Source organism: Dermacentor andersoni, chromosome 1 (assembly GCF_023375885.2).
Source record: "Dermacentor andersoni chromosome 1, qqDerAnde1_hic_scaffold, whole genome shotgun sequence".
In the NCBI taxonomy this organism is placed as follows: domain Eukaryota; kingdom Metazoa; phylum Arthropoda; class Arachnida; order Ixodida; family Ixodidae; genus Dermacentor; species Dermacentor andersoni.
This window is the reverse complement of record NC_092814.1, coordinates 135868962-135884841: the sequence shown is the minus strand read 5'-3', so window position 1 is coordinate 135884841 and position 15880 is coordinate 135868962. Positions and strand designations below refer to the sequence as shown.

The 15880-nt window shown below is 44.2% G+C and overlaps 1 protein-coding gene and 1 pseudogene across 1 annotated transcript in view; one reads left to right on the top strand and one right to left on the bottom strand.

Moving 5' to 3' along the window:
* LOC126543350 (synaptogenesis protein syg-2-like) overlaps positions 1-15880 on the bottom strand; it is a 961852-nt gene that overhangs the window by 396945 nt on the left and 549027 nt on the right. The gene's annotated exons all lie outside the window — the stretch shown is intronic.
* LOC140215448 (uncharacterized) lies at positions 5574-6770 on the top strand (annotated as a pseudogene).

The window sequence follows — 15880 nt, the reverse complement described above, 5'->3', positions numbered from 1 at the left end:
ATATTTATATTGGTTAACTCTGTTTAAGGTTTGGCTGCTAAAGGATTATGTAAAATGGAATAGAGGACGACTCTTTGAAAATGATAAAAGGACAGTTTTCCTGAAGTTGATCGTGATCTGCCACTGTTTGCACCAGCTGCAAAACCTTTCAAAACGGGTTTTAAGAGCGACGTGATCAGATGGAAATTTGATGACACGGTATATGACATGACCATCGGCACATAAGTGTATTTTGAGGAAATAATGGAAGGGAAATCATTCATATAAAGTAAGAACAGGAGAGGACAAGCACGGAGCCCTGTGGTACTACTGGGCATACACCTACTGTCGGGGATTTACTAGTTAAAAAGTGCATATTGTGACCGTTGGGAGACAAAGCTAGATATCAGTTTACAATACTAGAGTTATTTAAAATAATTTCAAGTTTATGCAAGAGTTTGGTGTGAGCTACCGTATCAAAAGCTTTTAAAAGAATGACAAATAAAGTCTCAATTTGGTCACCGGCATCGAGAGGCTGGCCTATGTCGTGGGCGAATTCTACCAGCTGCGAGACTGTGCTGAGGCCTTTTCTAAAACCATGTTGAGAAGCAGACAGGATGTTGTTAGACTCAAGAAACTCGGCTATATGTTTATAGCCGGGTTTGTGCACTAGGCTAGTAGCCACACAATATATTGTGTCATTGCACGCCAACGAAGCAGTACAAAACGTGGTCTACTTTTATGCGTAGATAACACTGCACTGACCATCGCTGAATACGGAATAGAAAGCGGCACTTGGAACCAGCTTAATGTCTCCTTTGGCCACCGCACCACAGTGTAATTACAGTTAAACCGTGGCAGAGCAGAATGAGGAACGAAGTGCCCATGTAGACCGGAAGCATCCAGGTATGACGACAAACTAAGAATTGATTATGTCTGTCACTGACACATCTTTCTGACTATGAATTATAGATAAGACGGTGGTGCGCCTGTCAAGCGGCGGATTGTCAGCTATCGTGACCCCTGCATTCAGGCAGCAATGTGCCATTCTTAATTACATGATATTGCCATTTGTAATGCGCCTACATCTCGCGTTGCTGGTACGGCGAAATACGGTGTGCTCATATTTCACTTTCCAGATCATTATCGTTGTGGTATATATTCATAGGTAAGGAAAAAACCAGCGTAATAATACGGTGAAGACTGGATAGCAGAATAAAAAGTTAATATTACAGAATTCTGCCCTTATAAAATACGTATAATGGCACGTGTCACGAAATATACTTATAGAAAGCCGTAGTAGAGGTAAGACAACTGCAAATAGCTTGGCGGCCGTAGCCGCTTCCTATGCATACAGTCCAGCTTCTGCGCTGCCTCGAGCTTCTCATCATCATCACATCATCAGCCTGTTTTATGTCCACTGCAAGACGAAGACCTCTCCCTGCCATCTCCAATTACCCCTGTCCTGTGCCAACCGATTTCAACTAGCGCCGGCGAATTTCCTCATTTCATCACTCCACCTAGTCTTCTGCCGTCCTCGACTGCGTTTCCATTCTCTTGGTACCCGTTTTGTAACCCTAATGGTCCAACGGTTACCTAACCTGTGCATTACATGACTTGCCCAGTTCCATTTTTTTCTCTTGATGTCAATTAGAAGATCGTCTATACCCGTTTGCTCTCTGATCCAAACCGCTCTCTTTCTGTCTCTTAACGTTATGCCTAGCAAGCTCCGTTCCATCGCTCTTTGCGTGGCCCTTAACTCGTTCTCAAGCTTCTTTGTCAGTCTCCAAGTCTTTGCCCTATATGTCAGCACTGGTAAAATGCACTGATTCTACACCTTCCTTTTCAATGATAATGGCAAGCTTACAGTCAGAAGCTGACAATGTCTGCCTTATGCCATCCAACCCATCTTTATTCTATGAATTTCCTTCTTATGGTCAGGGTTCCCTGTGATTAATTGACCTAGGTAAACATACTCCTTCACAGACTCTAGAGGCTGGCTGGCGATCCTGAACTCTTGTTCCCTTGCCCGGCTATTCTTCATTATCTTTGTATTTTGCATATTAATCTTTGAAACCCTCTTTTACACTCTCTTTGTTAAGGTCCTCACTCATTTGTTGTAACTCGTCTGCATTGCTGCTGAATAGAACACTGTCATCGGCAAACCGAAGGTTGCTGAGATATTCGCCGTCGATCCTTACTCCTAAGCCTTCCCAGTTTAATAGCTTGAATACTTCTTCCAAGCACGCAGGGAATAGCATTGGAGAGACTGTGTCTCCCTGTCTGACCCCTTTCTTTATAGGTTATCTTCCTGCTTTTCTTGTGTAGAATTAAGATAGCTGCGGAACCTCTGTAGATATTTTCCAAGGTATTTACGTAAGCGTTCTGTATTCCTTGATTACGTAATGCCTCTACGACTGCTGGTATCTCTACTGAATCAAATGCTTTTTCAAATGCTATGAAAGCCATATAAAGAGGCTTATTGTACTCTGCGAATTTCTCGATAACCTGATAAATGACATGGATGTGATCCATTTTAGTGTATAGCTTCCCGAAGCCAGCGTGTTCTCTTGGTTGACTAAAGTCCAGTGTTGACCTTATTCTATTGGAGATTATTTTGGTATATAATACTGGGAGTATGCTAATGGGCGTAGAATTTTTCAATTCTTTAACGTTTCCTTTTTTGCGGATTAGTATAAGGTTTGCATTCTTCCAGTTTTCTGGGACCCTTGCAGTCGATAGACATTTCGTATAAAGAGCCGCCAGTTTTCCCAGCATTATGTTTCCTCAATCTTTGATTAAATCGACTGTTATTCCATCTTATTCTGCGGCTCTTCCTCGTTTCATGTCTTGCAAGGCCCTTCTGACCCCATCCAAGTTATAGGAGGACTTTCTGTATCCTTTTCATTACTATATCTAATGGAGGTATCCTGACTCCTCTGGGTACTGTACAGGTGAGTATAGAATTATTCCGCTGCTTTTACTATATCTTCCAGATTGATGATGATATTACCCTGCTTATCTTTCAGTGCATACATTTTGGTTTGCCCTATGCCAAGTTTCTTTCTGACTTATTTCAGGCTGAGTACACTTTTTGCGGCTTCTTGAGTCTTCCTTACGTTATAGTTTCGAATATCACTTACTTTCGCCTTCTTGATCAGTTTTGACAGTTCTGCGAATTCTACCTTATCTCTTGAGTTGGAAACTTTCATTCTTTGTCGTTTCTTCATTAGGTGCTTTGTTACTTGGGAGAACTTGCCTACTGGTTGTCTTGGTGCCTTGTCTCCCACTTCAATTGCAACCTCTGAAGCCAGCCTAGTTACGGTTTCATTTATTATTTGTATGTCATCTTCATCTCTCTGTTCTAAGGCTGGATATTTGTTTGTAAGTACCAGCCTGAATTTGTTTGCTTTTACTCTTACTGCCTCTAAGTTGACCTGTTTGTTCTTGACCAATTTTACTTATTATATATTCAAATTTAGGTGAATGCTAGCCCTCACTAACCTATGATCACTGCACTTTACCCTAGCTATCACTTCTACATCCTGTACTATGCTGGTATCAGGAGAAAGTACGAAATCAATTGCATTTCTTGTTTTACCATTAGTGCTATTCCAGGTCCACTTTCCGTTAGTACGCTTCCTGAAAAAGGTGCTCATTATTCGAAGCTTATTCCTTTCTGCGCATTCTACCAGCATCGCTCCTCTGGCGTTCCTAGAATCGACGCCGTAGTCGCCAAATGCTTGTTCACCAGCCTGCTTTTTCCCCACTTTTCCATTTAAGTCGCCCATTACTACAGTATATTGAGTTTCTGGTGCGGTTCTAATGCGGACAGACACGGAGTACATGTCTTGTTCTTCAACATTTTGTGCGACAATACGTACCATTTCCAGTGAGTTTAAGTGAGTGCTGATCAATTTACGAACACAAATTTTAAGTATTCAGTTTCGTTTATTTTATATTTTATTTCTGGCTTCGTCATATTGGTTGCTGTTTCCTTAACAACGAAAATAACGGCGACAATGAAGACGACGACAAAAGCAAGGTCGATAATATTATAATATCACCATTATTATTTTAACCAGAAAAATAATGACAAACGTTGAGGTTTTAAAGCCACAAAGCTGCACTTTGTGCAGGAGAAGCGCCATAGTGGAGAGCTCCACAATAATATTGATCACATTTGTTCGTTAGCGTGAACCTTAATCTAGCTGCATTGAGGATTTTGCATTGTGTCCTTCGCGAAACGCGGAAAGTGTCTCAAGCGGCCGTGCTGTTATCGCGCGACTTCGTCCTGCTCGGCAGCAATAAGTCGTAGTGATTGACTTTCCATACACCAATTAATTAACTTTCGGACACGCAAGCATCATATAAAGAGCGTTCAGAAGACGACTGTGCTGTGCTGTGACGTGTACACGTACGCGTCGCAGAGAAACAGTATGTTGTGCTGTCCTCATCATATTCACCATACCACCACCTCTCTTCCTCTGCACATCCTATCTCTGTTATTCCCCCAAAACCCCGTCCCCAGCGTGGAGTAGCAGGCTAGAGGCACTTCACTCAGGCCAACCTCTCCACCTTTCTGCCATTAAATATTCTCTCTCTTTCTTTTTCAAATAAAAAAGTATGTGCCTTCGCGTGCAAAAGTAACGGCACTATTTCTTCTGAATCGACCATTTGCTGCGGACATAATGCACTGAAAAATGCCACTCCGAAGCTGAAATCAATTTTCGCTTTAAATATGGTGTTTACTTAGAGTTCGCAACAGACTTCGAACTGTTTTCAAGCAGTTATGTTTGGATCTTCTGTAATACCCCGACCACAAATTGAGATTTCAACCCCAAGCACACAAACGAAATCTAGAAGCCTAATCGGAGCTTCATCATGTCTGACTCTTCACAATTAAACGAACGTGGTCGTTGATGACGCCAGCAAAGCGGCGGTGAATCCCTCGTTACTGCGTAGAACAATGTGGTAGCGTCCGCGCTTATGCTATCCCTGGAAACGGTTAGGGCATCTACAGTAATGTCAGCTTTTTTTTTTTTTTGATGCGTTGATACACGGACATACATGCATACATTGATACATGCATACATTGATGCACGGATCTTTGGAGGAGAAGTTGCGCATGCGCCGGATATTTTCGTGCGGCAATGTACTTTTCGAGGTGTTATCTATGCACATGTATTGGGAGGAGTTGAAGATGCACATACGTCGGAGGTTATGTGCTGCAATGTGAATTCCAATAAAGTACAGTTTAAATTCCAGCGTACGTTCGTGTCTAACGCCTTTTCCTTATGTAATTGTCCCCTTTGTGTTTTGCTGGTAGCCCCTTTTCAAGTTTATCATGCACCAACTGGCCCAAGAGCTTGCGCTAATGCAGATAATAGTGGAACGACAGCAACTGGCACTTAAAACTACTGAAAGACTGACACCAGACGAACGACTTTTGGGGCATGTAGGGCAGAAAACAAGCGAGTTTTTGCAAGAGAATAATTACCGACCCACATAAGGAAACCAAAATGGCGCGGAGTGGAAAAGCGCAGATCGGTAATCTATGCACTCTTGTCAGGCAGATGTTTCAGCGCGTATTCATGTGCCAGTTGCTTCCAGCTCTAGTGACGGCTTCCCTGGCAGCCCCGCTGCAATATCGTGCTTGGTCAGGCGAACACGACAGGATTGCCTGTCACCTATCCCTGATGTGCACCCCTGGATTTTCAACTGCACCACCCTTCAGGCCCATTGATTTCGTCGGGAGCAGCAGATCTGCGTTTTCGATGACACCGCTACCGAAGACAGTGGTGCGCGATGCAGCGTGGACAATCCTGCCGTCATCGACGTCAACTTTCCGGTCAACTATAAAAGAGCAGGCACTACCGGTGGCGACTTGTGGGCTCGGCGGCTGTGCACAGACGCAGATCGCTAATCCATTCACTCTTGTCATGCAGGTTGGTAAAGCTTAGTCCTTTTTCTAAGAAGTCTAGCAATTATTTCCTGCTTCAGCTGCCGAGCCCGCATTGCAGCCGTCTTGTCGCTCTTGAGTGTTCTCATGTAATTCGTGCCTTGTTGATGATGTCGGGTGATGTTGAAAGTAACCCGGGCCCGAACTCCGATGCTTTACTAACTGAATTGAAGAACTTGTCTGCTGGTGAGTCGCAATTAATCAGTCAGGTTCAAGACCTGAAAGTTCATTTATTGTCGACGGACAAAGCTATTGCTGATATGGGCAAACGCATGACTGATCTAGAGGGGCATTATCAAAATCTCGTCTCCCTGCACTCTGACTTTGAAACCGTGAAAACGTGTACCGCTCAAGTGGTACACAGGCTTGAAACGCATATTGATGACGGCGAGAACCAGCCACGACGCAATAATCTTATTTTTTTATGGCCTCCCTGAATCAACTGGATCAGAGGCTCAGAGCCCAGACCGAGCAACTTATCATCAAGCACTGCCACAATCATTTGAATATTTGTATCGAGCTGAAAGAAATTGAGCACGCACATCGTCTCGGTCATCGCACAGGTACTAACCACCACCGTCCTATCATAGCAAAATTCACCCTCCATAAAACAAAAGAATTGATTCTTTCTAACGGCCGCAAGTTCAAAGGAACCAGCTTCAGCGTTGGAGAGGACTTCTCTCGTTCCGTACAAAACGCTCGCAGGCATCTCATCACTTTCGCAAAAAGCAAATCATTACCTTTTTCTTTGCAATTCAAAACACTGCAGATGGGCCATAAGCGCTTCGTCTACGACGAGCAAACTCAGTCTGTCAAAGAAATAATATAGCAATTTCCCCGTCGTAAAAATGTCTGTCGCACCGTTAAGCCCAAATCTAACATATCATTGTGTGTAATCTTTACCAACGCACGCAGTTTCTGTCCAAAACGTGACGCATTTTCCAACCTTGTTTTATCATCTAACAGTAATATAATGGTGATAACCGAAACGTGGTTAACAGAAGATATAACAGATACAGAAGTACTAGCCGACCTACCGGAATTTCATGTCTATCGAAAGGATTGCAAAGGCATGCGGGGGGAGGGGGGGAGGGGGGCGGTGTACTGATTGCTGTGCACCAGCAGTTATCGTGCGCCGTAGCCAAAAACCTCACTTCTGATCTTGAAGTATTGTGGCTAATTATTCATGCTTATCCCCACACTATCATTCTAGGTGGTTGCTACAGGCCTCTGAATAATATTCCAGATTTCACATTTAAACCTAATAACAGTTTAAGTGACCTTAGTAATCAACACCCGCAGGCAGAAGTCCTCCTTTTTGGTGATTTTAATTTTCTTCAAATAGACTGGAGCAATGGCGTCCCCATAAGTATGGGCAGTGAACCTGCCAGAGATATTGCGGATTTCTACCTTAATTTCAATTTAACCCAACTTGTATCAGAACCTACACGCATTGCACTGAGCACTTCTAGCATCTGAGATCTCACCCTAACCAGTAATCCGGAAAGCTTATCATCAATAGCATATATACCTGAAGTCAGCGCCCACAAAGTAATTCACGTCATATTTTCGTTTCAACCCGTAAAATGCCATTTAGTCAGCAAAACAATCCGCCTGTACAATAAATGTAATTATGATGCAATTAATAGTGATCTGAGCGCATTTCTTCCTGCGTTCGTGAGGTTATGTTCTGCGCGCTCTACTAATGAAAACTGGTCACTATTTAAAAACAAGCTAGGTGATCTCGTTGATAAGTTCATACGGAGAATAACGTTCCGCGGAAATCAAAACAATCTATGGTTCACTAAAACTCTTAAGCGACTTGAACGTCTCTTCCACTCAGCCAAACTAAACGGACACCCCTCTGCTTGGGGGAAATATTTTGTGGCCGAAGACAATTATCTGAAGGCTATACGGAATGCTAAATTCTCCTTTTTCCACGATGAACTGCCTGAAATGCTAACGATCAGCCCTCGTCAATTTTGACAAATAATAAACCCCCAGGAGGCCCGCATGATCAGCGTGTTAAATGGACATGGCGAAGTGGTCAGCGACAGCGAGTGTGCTGACAGTTTTAACGCAGCCTTTTTCTCTCTATTTACTGGCATGACTTCAACTCGAGATCTTCCCACATGTACTAACATAACTGCGCGTATGTCGCCAATCACATTCTCGGCAGACGGAATCACCTCGATCATTGATAACATCAAGCTTTCATCGTCAGCAGGTGCAGATGATATTAATTCAAAACTCTTAAAAAATATTAACCATGTATCTGCTGCGTACCTAACTTTCTTGTTTCCGCAGTCGCTCTCTATAGGCATCTTACCATCCGACTGGAAAGTGGGCAAGGTCGTTCCAGTCTTCAAATCAGGCAACAGAGACACCCCATTAAATTATCGTCCTATATCATTAACTAGTGTCCCCTGCAAAATCATGGAACACGTCATATACTCGCATATCTTGAACTTTTTAGACTCGATCTTTTTTTTTTCACCCTTGTCAGCACGGATTTCTAAAAGGATATTCTTGCGAAACACAGTAGGCAATGTTCCTTCACGACTTGCATCTTAACCTTGACAGTAACCTTCAGACTGATTCCATATTCCTGGATTTTGTAAAAGCATTTGACACAGTTCCTCATAAACGTTTGCTGCTAAAATTGTCTCAGCTAAATTTAAACCCCGACGTTCTAAAGTGGATAGAAGCATTCTTGACTAACCGCTCTCAGTTTGTTTTTGTTAATAACCATAACTCCCCGTAACATCAGGCGTCCCCCTGGGATCCGTCTTAGGACCACTTCTTTTTTTATTTTACATTAACGGTCTACCAACGCATATACCATGAAACATTCGTATGTTTGCAGATGATAGTGTAATCTACCGCAAGTTACCAACACATCTGACCACATTAATCCATAACGATCTCAATAATGTACAAGAGTGGTGTAATCGCTGGCTAATGAACCTAAAAAGTAACAAATGTAAACTCGTGTCTTTCACTCGCTGCCGTAACCCTCAGTAATGGAATAGGCAAATGTGAATTTACCTATTCCATTGCTGATGTTCCTATAGAAACAGTCCAATCATTCAAATATCTCGATGCCATCCTTTCTTGTGATCTGTCCTGGCGCTTGCGCACTACTATCATCATCGCAGCTGCTAATAGATCACTGGGATTTCTTAGGCGATATCTGCGTCCTGCCCCACAGCAAGTAAAATCGTTGGCCTATAAATCATTTGTAAAATCGAAGCTTGAGTATGCATCTCCCATCTGGAACCCGCATCAGATTTATGTCATAAATGCACTTGAGGCTGTGCAAAATCGTGCTACTAGGTTTATTCAATCTTCATATTCGTACGATATCAGCATTTCATCGATGAAAGCGGAATCTGGCTTGGAAACGCTTTCTTCCCGTCGACAGTTTGCCACCTTCTCTCGCTGCCATTCATTTTTTTCTCAGCCCCCTAAATCACCCACCGTACTTCACGCCCCCTTTATACACATCTCATCGCACCGGTCATCCACTTCAAGTTGCACGCGCACGTGCCCGGCCCACCACTTTTCAAGCAGCATCTTTTATTCGAGCATCAAGGGACTGGAACGGCCTCCCACACGCCATCGCAGCCATCACAAGCCCATCTGCCTTTAGCGAAGCTGTTGTCACCCATACCTCAAAATGAACGCCTGTTTGTAATGTTTATTTTATTAACCATCTCTTATCTAATACCCCTCCAATCGGGTTTTTAAGGTAATAAAGTAACGTGAAGGGAAGAAGCGCCTTCGCATACAGGAGGCAGAACGTTTCGTTCGGGGGAATCAACACTTCTTGGCTGTATGGCTGCAGGAACCAGAGTGGGCAGTCGGTGCGCTACTTACGAACACTTTTAAGCAGATAATTAAAAGAAAGGCGCTAGGAAATAAAGAGCAGTAAGACTGTGTTTGTGGAAAGCTTGATGCCAGAAATGAGTGCTAATAACTTTTTTTCTAGCCTTGAGGGGCCAACTGCGGCATGCACATTCCCATTTAATTACCCGTAGTTCACGCACCCCATATATATATAGTATTAGAGTGATGCTTGAAAGATCTGAACTTCTGATACAGCATATAGTGGCTGATCTACAAGTCAACTCCGGAGCGTGTTTTTCGGTGCCTGTCATAGTATGCGTACTGTAGCGTTGTATTGCAGTAACCTTACGCAGTGTCCTTGCTGCTCCTGCCCCGACTTCCAGTTAGTAGAGAACTAACAAAATAACTGCTGTAAGTGCATAAACTGTGAACCCATGCACCGGCTACGCGATGGCACGGAACGCCGTAGTTGCCGCCGCTGAAGTGCATGTGTAGAGCACACATGCCCGTAAAACGCCACGAGCATAGGCATTAAAATACTCCCAAGTCTGAAAACCTCGTCGGAAACTACATCACAAACAATAGGCTTTCGATACGCGATTGTTAAACATTGCTACTTCCGCGAGTACTATCATGTAACATTGCACAGTGCCGACTGCACAACACAGATAAATTACGGTGCCCGTATGTCTGTTCGACGTGTATGACGGAACAAGTTCATGAATTCAACTCACGAGCAATACTTCCGTAATATGTAGAGTTGACAAGTAATTCTGCTCCATAAGTCTATGTTTTGTATATTGACACCAATGTTTTGCCACTGTACACTGAATACGTCAGCTGAACATTGTCTCGTAAGGCAATCGACTGAAAAACATGCTTGCAACATGTGCGTCAAAAAAGAAAAAAAAATGTTTGTGCATGTTTCGACGCGCAGTGTTAATGTACCTGGCCCAACGCGCCATAGAATTTCTTTAAATGTGCATGTGCACACCCGGTGTAACCCGTCCTGAATTTTCTACAACGCGCTTTTTGACCCCTATATGTCCTCGGTAAAAGGGTTTGACGTAATAGTTCTGCGGAAGCCCGCAATGTGGAGAGAGGTAATTAATGAAGGGAAAATCACACATCCACCCGTTTGTAGCCATTGCTACAAAGGAAACGCATACGGGTTCCACGAAAGAAAAGCCTCACAGTTGAAGAAAAATTCGTCCTAGACCGAGACTCGAACCCGGGACCACCGCCTTTCCAGGGCAGCCGCTCTACCATCTGAGCTAACCAGGCGGCTAGCTGATGGCAGGGCGAAGTCGAATTTGCCGACAACACGAAGCAAAGGCAAGAGTTTTCAGACATCCACCCGTTCGTAGCCATTGCTAGAAAGGAAACCCATACGGGTTCCTCTAAAGAAAAGCCTCACAGTTGAAGAAAAATTCGTCCTGGTCCTGGACTCGAACCCAGGACAACCGCCTTTGCGGGGCAGCCGCTCTATCATCTGAGTTAACTAGGCGGTGTTTCCTTTGTAGCAATGGCTACGAACGGGTGGATATCTGATTTTTCCTTTCATTAATCGGCAAAAGGGTAATCGCAACGTTTTTTAAAATTCTTTTCATCACCCGCCGTGGTTGCGTAGCGACTATGTTGTTGGGCTGCTAAGTACGAGGTCGCCGGATCGGATCCAGGCCATGGCGGCCATATTTCGATGCGGGCGAGGCGATATACAAAAACACACTTGTACTTAAGTTTAGGTGCATGTTAAAGAACCCCAAGTGGCCCAAATTATCCCGGAGTCTCCCACTACGGCGTGCCACATAAATCAGATCGGGGTTTTGGCCCGTTAAACGCCACAATTTATTTATTTGTTTTTGTCACCGCATCGGCCGGGTATTATTGCAATATGCATATTCTCGGAACTTCACGCACTTTTCTGTATGTCCGTGCGTATCTAACCTTTCGGACGCCAACTTGGGACACTACATGAGTGCCAATGAGTATGTCCCCCAATAGACAAATTGAGAATAGGCAACTTGCGCCCCTGGGTATGTGCAAGAATAGACAACTTAGACCACTGGATATGTGCAACTGGGCATGCGATATTAGGTATGTGAACGTTCTTGGTCACTCCTCCAGAATTGGTATGTACCACAGAGCAGGTGCTCGAATAATCAAGCGTAACAAGAGGCAAGAAGGAAAAAGTCGGTAACAGAAAATTCAAGAGAGCTACAGAGAAGTGAAAAAGTCGACATCGAAAGCAGCCGAGTGTGGAGAAAAGATGAAGTGAATAGAACGGACACCAGAGGCGTCCCTCGAGCGAGGACGGTTCAGCTAGGGAGAAATGAAGACGATATCGGTAACAGAAAATTTAAGTGGGCTACACAGAAATCAAGAACCAGACACTTCAATGTGTCGCTAATTTATTCAATACTAACCCCATCTACGACGACATCCATCGTGAGATGGGCTCTGCCAGAATTTTCTTAACGCTTTTGTTGTGATTCATATCACAATACTATTACAACCTATCCATAGCCCCACCTTAGTGCAAAACTTCGAACAAATTTACTCTCAGGTGCACTACATATCACATTTCCAGCAACTCACATGTGTAGTGGTATAGGCAGTATGACAACAATGAAACCGCAGAAGCTTACTGCTGTATAACGATCAGCGAATAGCAGACAGGTGTCCTTCAATTAGTAGTAAGAATAGTCCACTTTGACTGGCAAATACAAGCTGCCGAGTCTGCGGTAGCTCTGAACGTGCTGCAGAACGATAGTGTCCGTTCTCGCAATGGCGTCTAATACAAGTGAACGGTCATGCCTGCTGCAACCAAAACATTCAATGACCTAAAAAGTAAACATCATTTCTTTCAATAGCCCACGAAGTCGGGATCTGACATTCAAATAGCAGTTAATAATGACGGATGTAGTTATCCAGCATGGTATCTCATCCACTACGATAAAACAAGGTAGGAAGCGGGGCACGCGACACGGCAAGTTGAAACACGTTCCCACTTGCCAGCGATAAATCAGCAATCTGAGGCAAAAAAAAATGAATACCGTCTCGGTGTGGTTTCTGGCACCTAACTTTCCGATGAGAGGAAAACATGTTAAGCTAGCTATGTATACCATGCATCTAAGTCAACGAGAAATACGGCAAATCGGGGCACACAGGGACATTATGTTGGTGCTATGCGGCAGGAAAATCAATATAGTGCGCCTGTCACAGGTGACAACTCACATTTTGTGGTAGATCAATTAAAAAAAACTATATATATTCGATTCCAATGAATCATAACGTGTCAACTGTCTGGTCCGAGCAAAACGTCAGCCCTTCCCGTAGAACCACTTTCGATTCATTAAGGGCAAACAAGGAGAAAACCATAAGCAAACAAGCAAGCCATACGTTCTTCGATCACCGTCTCAGAATGTGTTGAGGCTACTACAGCTCACTTTTAGAGCGCAGCTCTTAAGGGCTACTTTCCCGACTATCGCGTCCACGTGTAGAAAAAAAATCCCGAAGATAGTGCAATGCCGGGCCTACACGCCACGGAAGTGAAGCAGGTATTAAGCAATCCCCATACATGGGCCTATACCAAAGTTGGTTAAATGTCGGGCCGATTCCCGCGGCGGAGGTGCAGTTAACCATTAAGGGGCCCACATACTGTAGTGATCGGTCGTTTACTCTGCGACAACCGCCTGTCACGGACAATGTGGTAATAGGGAACGGGCCAACGGCCTCGTCAAAATTATTCTCAACTGGGATGATTTATGGCCAACAGTGGAGCACCTCTATCAGGAGAGGTTTGGGCAATTAGTGAGGTGATCGGCCTTAACCTGTCATCCGCCCAAACTAGCGGGTCCACGCCGGAGACGGGGTCAGTGTGCTATTCCCCCCTCCTCTATTCGTGTCTCGTGATGTGCCTGCGTTTTGGACAAAGGTTCCTTCGGAGGGAAATGGCAACAAACCTCTGGATTGGTGGGACCTGATGTCATGCGTCTCCTGACACCGCATTGGGGGAAGGTGACTGGACAATGAGAACGAAGGGGATAAAAAGAGCGACAGACGCCTAGAGTCATCGGCTGCTCATTCTTCATCAACTTATGTTTCTGTACTTCTTTGAATATCTTGTAAATATGTAATATGAACTTTTGTGTAAAACGTCGTGGATATCAGGTCCAGCCCCAAGTTCCTTTACTCCTGCGCGATGACAGGATATACCACATCTTCGCACCCGCAGTTGCAACAGTACACAGCTTCGCTGGTCTTCACAGAGTGCAAGCGCACAGAGCTTCTTATGTCGTTTTCGTTTGAGTGTTGTTGCAAGAGACTCCAGCGCGCGTGGTAGTGAAATGCATAATAGATACAAAGATTCATGTCAGCTAACATCATTATTCATCGATACATGGATTTTCATTGTAGATAAACCGGAGTCGTATTTGCGCTCAACTTTTGCAATATACAATAATAATCTAAAAAAGGAAGCAAGCCTTGTCAATGTTCATAAGTGTACACAGCCTACAAATATATCATGCTGGAACAATTTGACTGTATGCCGGGACAAACAGTAAAGAATCAGCATCTTTTGTTGAATACATCTAGCTTTTTGTTATTTTTCATTAAATGAGCCCAATGTTTCTCAAAGTTCAAAACCCTTCCGCTGTTCAATTATCGGCCTCACGGAAACTTACAGAGTGTTAGTTGATCCTTTATTTTCACCACCGCTTGCGTCTGTGAAGGACCTGTAGTATGTAGTAGTAAATAAATAAATGGGATAAAATCTTAGGCTGTGATCTGCGCGCCAATCGGCGGCACTGAGCAGACACGGTCCCTTTTAAAGAGGGACTCCGTTCTTTCACGACAATCTTTGGAGAGCGACCAGGATGCAAGGCACAATGCGATCACATAAGTTCGAAGCCTGACAAACATTATCCTCATTCATATACAAAGGAACTATAAGTGCACGAAAGTTTTCTTCATTGCATAGCAGAATTCAATATTTCAAGCACATTCAATTACTCGTTGTCTCTTTACCCTGTGGCGTGGTGCTTAGGGTGGCGCCCATTTTCGTGCAACGAATGTGTTTTATTGCGATAGCAATTATATGGACATTCCAGGCGCATTTCTGACGTCGGCGTCGCCATGATGTTCCGTATAAAATTCAAGGGCGATAACGCCATCGCCGCGCGCCGTATGGTGTATGCGTGAGTGAAAGCTTGCCAGAGTCAGCCGACGATCGCGGCACCATCTCCCGCGCGCAAAAGAGGAATGCGGGGTTGAAGCGCGCCGTCTTTCGTTGCGCGCGAGGCACCGGAGGGAGGGCAGGGATGGGGACGGGAGTGGGGGGGGGGGGAGGGAGGGGGGTTCTACTTCGGCGGCTTTGCGAACGGCGCGGTGCGCGGGCACCTATATCTTGAAAGCGATCTGCAAAGTTACGAAGTGCGCCGAGTACTGGTAGCTTCATATTCTAGTTTTCAAATTTTATTTACAAAATAGCGCTCTCTCCATACGATACATACGGGGGGTGGGTCAATACAAACCTTTGTAGGTACAAGAACACGTTTGTAGAATCTAAAAGATTAAGTGGTCACACAGAAGAGGTAAAAGAGGTTTACAGAATGCAGATGACAATTTAAGAATGCTAACAAATACTAACACGATATATATATTTTATCAATTCTACAGAAAATTGTCCCGTGGGCAGTCTTCCATCAGATCCATCAAGGTTGTTCGAAAATCAATTAAATGACGGAAGCAGAGAAAATGTAAAGCAGTTCAGTTACGACATAAGCGGGAAAATGTTCATCGAATCTGTGCCCCTGGTTCGCACACAGAGCTGGTGACGAAAGATATAGGCACGCAGACATGAACAGAAGAACTTACAATTTTGTGAAGCATGATAAGACGATCACATGTGCACGCCTGAGCCAGAGACTGTAGGGAAGTAGCTATACTTTCGAAGCTTAGTTCGTGTTGAAGCTAGACGCAGCATGAAGGTCGATTCGCTCGCTGCTGCTGCCGTGCTTCTTCAATCCAGCGTTTTGACAGTGACTTTGCGCAGTCATCGAGTGAGATGTGTTCATGTTTATATCT